General features: G+C 34.4%; 1 pseudogene; it reads left to right on the top strand.

Annotated features, from left to right (window-relative positions):
* Window positions 1-620: 620 nt before the first annotated feature.
* LOC110266012 (uncharacterized) lies at window positions 621-4,661 on the top strand (annotated as a pseudogene).
* Window positions 4,662-6,801: the final 2,140 nt, after the last annotated feature.

Here is a 6,801-nt window from a genome sequence, read left to right as displayed (position 1 = left end):
TCTATATAGGAAAGGATTTGTTCCTGATTATTGGCTTTGGACAAGTCATGGAGAAAATAACCCAACCTTATGTGCGATTCCTAATAGGACGGGGGAGCTGGGAGCTGGGAGAAGTGCACACCCTAATAGGATGGAGGAGCTGATTTATGAAGCTTTTACTGGATTTGAGTTTGAAGGCCACGGTGATTCTGAAGGCCATGGTGATTTTGAGGACGAGGAGTCTCCAAATGCTGATGCTAAGAATTTCTATGACTTGTTGCATGCATAAAAAAATCCTTTATGGCCAGGATGTGAAATGCTCTTGGTTCGATAGCCATCATCAATTTTTTTCCTTGGATCATCCATATCAAAGAAATAAGGTTTCATTCTTGAAAAATCGAGTTGTGACAGCTCAAGCTCAAATTAGATTGTCAGGTTAGGATGTTTGGCGAAGTGTTTGCAATCTTTCAAGAAGTACAGAAGGTGAATCTTGTTCATGTCTTGGTTTTGGTATATCTTCTAATTGGACAAAACGAAGTATATTTTGGGAGTTTCCATATTGGAAAGACAATTTGTTAAGACATAATCTTTATGTGATGCACATTGAAAAAAATGTCTTTGATAATGTCTTTAATACAGTAATGGACATTAAAGACAAGACTAAAGACAATGTGAAGGCAATAATGGATTTGAAGGAACTCTGCCGACGGAAGGATTTAGAGTTGCAATTGTTACCAAATGGAAAATACATGAAACCCAAAGCAAAATTCACTCTCTCTATGGAACAAAAAAGGGCAGTTTATGAATGGGTTAGTGAGATTAAAATGCCAAACGGATATGCTTCTAATTTGCGTAGATGCATAAATATCCAAGAAGGGAAACTTTAGGATGAAAAGTCATGACTGTCATGTCTTTATGGAACGTCTGTTACCAATTGCCTTTGCCAATCTTCAACTCCAAATCTGGAAGCCAATAGTTGAATTAAGCAAATTTTTCAAGGATTTGTGCTCCACAATTTTGTACGCGGATGACTTATTGTTGATGGAGTAAAATATTATCACCACCACATGTAAGTTAGAGCAAATTTTTCCTCCAGAATTTTTTAACTGCATGGAGCATTTTCTCATTCATCTTCCGTATGAAGCAAGAGTGGGAGGCCCAATCTAATATCGATGGATGTACCCATTTGAGAGGTATAACTTTAATTCAATGCTCTTTGTCATTTGATCTCAATCTTATGGTTGCCACTCTATGCTTACATGTTACATTGCTTTAGGTACTTGAATAGATTAAAGTGAATGGTTAAAAATAAATCACGTGTTGAAGGATCCATTTGTGAGGCATACATGAGTCAAGAAAACTCTCATTTCTGCACTTATTATTTTAAATCTCATGTACAATCAATGAGAACTAATGTGGGCCGGAACGATGACGGTGGAGCCATCAATATTTAATTTCCAAATTTATCAATATTCAACCATTGTGGACGCACATCTAGTATAATTAAGAGCCGATACTTAGAGGATAAGGAGTTGGTTGCTGCAACTTAAATGTGTATGTTTTAACATTTTCATTTTAATTGGACTTGACAGGAGATTGGTATGTTTTAACATTTTCATTTTAATTGTTAACTTAAATGTGTTAAAAGATTGTAGTGTTGAGGGTGCTAGCTAGTATAGTAGTAAGCTTGGTTGAGTTTGGCATGAATATAGTAGTAACCGAAAAAGGTGAGTTTCTGTTTATGCAAATTCTGTTTTTGTTGTGACTTGTGGCACTTTCTTAACTAACTGGGATTACTGATTTTTTCAAAAATAGAATTATTTAGTCTTTGTTGTATTGTGTGATTTATTGAGTAACCTTGTGCTAATTAATTCACTTGAAAATCTTCAAATTTTTTCTTTTTCTTAAGAAAATTTGTTGTTGTTGTTCAAATTCTTCTTCCATGGTTCTTCTATTCTTGTTGTTGGTTGAATAACATGATCAAAGATCTGTTCGATTTTAAAGCAGTGTGATTTTATCTAAATTAATTATGCTACAAGCTAAATGGGTTTCCTTTTAAAAATATTTATTTTCTTCTTAAGTGCTGGTAGTTTATTATTGAATTAATGCAGGTAATAATATCATTTACTTAAGGGACAAAAAAAAATCATATATCATATTTATATTTTCAATCTGCTACCACGCTATTATTGAATGAGCAACTTACTTTTGCTATATAGTCACAAATTCTTTTTTTTATTCTTATTTTTTTAAGTCCACAGCAAGTGGCAATTTACACTGACTAATTAGGTGTCTTTGTATCCTATGAAAAGAAAAGAATGAAAAATGAAAGATCAAATTCCCTACATGCTTCTTTGATTTAATACTGGCCAGAAATTTATGAAAAGAGGTGATATCAGATTTTAAACAAAATAAATTTGGATTTAGGATACACTTGGGGTTGTTATTTGGCAGTAACAGATTTTGTTTTGTGTTTTGTGGGGATAGATTTTGATTTTGTTGTTCTTGAGCTTGATGATTATGTGTCACATTTGTGTTAAGTATATGTTATAGTCTTTGAAATACCTGCTATCCATTTTTATTTGAAATATATATTATAGTCTTTGAAATGATTTTAATATTTCAACTACTTGAAATTATTCACAAACTATTATTTCATAGTTGAGAACATGGCCTTATCATTCTAAGTTTACTTTCTTAACACCATACAAGACTACATTAATTTTATTTTTTGAAGTTAACCTCTTATATTGCATTCCGATTGATATTGAGTAACATCTACAAATTTTTACCTACACCTATTGCGGATCATGCGATTTTGGACATTATTAAAGGGCATTATTCTTAGCCGTGGCCTTCGTGGAAAAAAATACCAGATGCTACTAGAAAGTTTTGGTGGGAAAAGTTTGAAGTAGGTTTTAGAGAAATATTTAATCTTTTAGTAGATTAAAAATTCGTTCTTAGTTTGAAAAATATAATATATGTCAACTTACAACTATTCTTATTTGCATTGATTATTCAGAACAAATATCAGTTTGTTCCTCCAAATCTTTATTGGGCTCGAAAAATTTTTGAGAAGCAAGGTGCTGCTTTACTAAAAAGTTTGTTGGGAAAAGCCCGTGCAAGACGTGTCAAACCTCAATGGATAGGAGAAGAAGTATGCATGCTCTGAGCGCTTATTGGAATACTGATGCTGGATTTCTACAAAAGAGTGCACAAGGTAAGTTAAATCGAGCATATGATTGTAGCGGGTTTGGAGCAGCTCCTCATACTACTGGCTCAATTTCCGTTACCCAACACAAAACTAATATGGTGATGTTATAGAAAAACTTAGATATTTTATGTTATAATTTTATATACTTCAGTTGGTAGTTGATACTCATAAGTTTTTTAATTTATATTTTTGGTAGAAAAAATCATTAAAGAAGACTCCAACACAATTAGAATTTTTTGCTAAGACCCACAAACACAAGGATGAGACATGGCTGGATAAGAAATCAAAACATGTTGAGGTGAGTCTATCTTAATCAAAATGTATTTTTTTCTCTGTATGTATTAAACAATATTGCATTAGGGCTAGTGTTCCAACTCATAGGGCTATTTTGTTTATATGGCTATGTGCTTGGGGTTACTGGAACTCTAAATTTGAATGATCTACTTTTGAATAATTGAGTCCTTTTCAGTACTGTTTAATTTGCCATGGGAAACCTCTTAGTTTGTTTTAGAATGTTATGAAATTTCTCTCATGACATGCATGTAATTGATAATTGTCACTCTTAATTTCTTGCACCAATAATGTAGTTGAGAGAGTATATTTGGAGATATTAAATACAGATTAGGATCTTTCTTCTGATTTTCTGTTTTGAGCTCCTTTACTAGATTTTTATAAAAAGAAACTTAGCTTGCTTTTCCCTTTGGATCTGTTCTGTGTTTTTAAGTTAAGTTAATTCTGAGTGTGGCATTCTGGTAGAATCATAGGAGCCACAAAGATTTACATCTTAGATTTGTTTATTTATAAGGTGATGTTAGATGTTGGTATAAGGGTTAAAAATTAATGCTAAGCCTGTCTCCTTTGATTCTATAACTTGCTTTTATTGATTCTACTAATTAGTTTATTCAGTTATTAGTTCAGCTTTCTGAATTGTGAATTCTACTTGAGGTTATGGATATGAAAGAAATTTGTCTCAGTTACTTTATTCAAATTTAAGTTAATAGTTTTCTTTGAGTTTGGCATGGAAGGGTGGATGATAGCCCAATTTGGTGTTTATCTAAATTGACTCTAACGGTTGCTTGATTGCTTCGAATAAACATCATTACGAAGTAAACCAACTTGTGGCTGAGGCATGTGAATATGTGATGATTGATAATTGATCTAATTTTGATATTGGCAGGAAGAATTTAAGAATGCTATAGAACAGACTACGCAAAAAGCATTTGAGGAAGGAAGTAATGCACCAAATGAGATGGATGTGTTGTGTGAAATAGCCAGAGTTAAAAAGGGAAGAATTTATGGACTTGGAATAGAATCCACTGTAATTGACAAAAGACCTAGTTATCGTGGCTCTAGTTCTTAGTCATTCGATTGGTTACGATGGTCAGAACATGAAGAAATAATGAAAAAAATGCAAGAAGAGAACGATGACTTGAAAACTAGGTTGGAAAAGGCAGAAAAAAACTTGTAATCAATAACCATATGCTTCAAAAAATGATGAAAAAGCTTAATTTTCAAATTCCGATTCCTCATCTAGAAGGTGGAGAAACAAATATAGGAGAGGATGAAGATGGTGAATGTATGTCTGAAGAGTGATTAGTAGTTGTGATGCTAGTTAGTTAATGATGAGCACATATTTTATACACTTTTTGGCATCAATTTCACAGTATTTTTAGTATGTTTTGTTAAGTTTCATTATGTTTTAATAGGTTTTAGTGTAAAATTTATATTTTTGGATTCTACTTTGAGTTTTTGTGTTTACTTATGATTTCAGGTAAATTCTAGCTGAAATTCACGAGTTTTGGCAAAGTCTGATTCTGAGGCAAGGATAGCATAACAGATGCGTCCAGATTCTGACCTTCGTGCATTCAAATGAGCATTTCTTGAGCTATAGAGGTCCAAATGATGCGCTCTTAATGGCGTTGGAAAGCTAACTTCCAGGGCTTTCCAGAAATATATAATAGTCCATACTTTACTTTGAAAATGATGGCCCAAAATAGGCGTTGAATGCCCAAACTACCCCCTTTCTAGCGTTCAACGCCCCAGAAGGACTGAAGCCAGCGTTGAACACCCAAGACTGGCGTTCAATGCCCCAAAGAGAGCAAGGAAGCAGCACATCAATCCCCTAATGGGAATTCAACGCCCATTCCTTAAGCCAGACGCCAAGCTCAGCCCAAAACACTCACCAAAGTGGGCCCAGGAGTGGATTTTCGCACCTCCAGCTTAGTCTATCATATTTTTGTAATTCCTATTATTATTAGGTTAATATATATAGGTGAAGATCACCCTTGTTTAGGATCTTCAGCCCCTCAGAACATTTGATACACTTTTTTGTACAGTTTGAGCAACTAAACCTCCTAGGTTAAGGTTAGGAGCTCTGCTGATTCCTATGGATTAATGCAATTACTTTTCTACTTCAATTTATATGTGATTCTATTCTATGATGCATTTTCGATCTTCATCCTTATGAATGTCGATTCTACATGAGCTCTTTATGAGTCTTGACCCGGATAGTATTGAGCTACAGCTTGAGGATGCATCACGGGTTCCAAGAGAATTATCTGGGCTAATTAGAGTATGTGACATAAAACTCCATTAGTCAGGGGTAATTGAGGTTCCTGTGGATCTAAGGGCTAGAACCATAAGAGCATCAATCTCTGATCCGGAAGATCCGACCTTGTCTGTGGCGTTTTGAGTAGGATCGTCAAGAGATTGATTGCCTGCGCTTCACCCTCACCCAGATTGATCTAGTCTGTTCGGATGTTTGATCTAGACCTGAGGAGATTAGTGACCACGACCAATGGCCTAATCACTTACAGCCTTGCCATTGAAGGAATCATTCATCATTGGAGCAGTGGTATGATGTGTTAATCCAGAAGAAGAAGCATCTCTGAGGCTTTAACTGATTTCTCATTCCTGTCTCTACATAAACCATTTATCACTTTTGTTATTGTTTGTTCATGCGCCTACAACAACCAACAACTATCTTTCTATTTGCTTGACTGAGATCTGTAGGATAACCACAACTTTCTCAATCCGGCAATCTTCGTGGGATCGACCCTCACTCACCTGAGGTATTACTTGGATGACCCGGTGTACTTGCCGGTTAAGTTGTGTGGAGTAAAATTTCGTGCACCAGTTAATAGACTTTAAATGATGTAATTAGTAATATGAGAGTGTTGTTTTCTTATTATTGTTATTGTCTATGATATTGAATTGATGAGTTATTTTGGTTATTGTTTGAGTGTGTTATGTTATTTTGGTTATTGTTTAAGTGTTATTTACTTTTATGTGTTAAGGTGTAGGTTTTGTATTGATGGTTTTTCAATATTTGATGGCTTAAATGTAAAAATTTAGTAAAAATAATAATTAAAAAGTTAGGATCAACCATGAAAATTTGGTCACTAAAATGCTTGGTTGCCAATTAGCGACTGAAATGTTAGTTGCTAAAATACAGGTCCACACTTGGCGACTGAATTAGAGACTGAAATGTTGGTCACAAATTAGCGACAGAAATAACAGTCGCGAATTGGAGCCCAAAACATTAGTCGCAAATTAGCGACCGATTTAGCGACTAAAAAGTGGGTTGCTATTTAGCGACCGATTTACTC

This window comes from Arachis ipaensis, chromosome B8, assembly GCF_059453495.1.
Source record: "Arachis ipaensis isolate K30076 ecotype BB chromosome B8, ASM5945349v1, whole genome shotgun sequence".
NCBI classification, from domain to species: Eukaryota; Viridiplantae; Streptophyta; class Magnoliopsida; order Fabales; family Fabaceae; genus Arachis; species Arachis ipaensis.
This window is presented reverse-complemented; position numbering and strand designations above follow the sequence as displayed.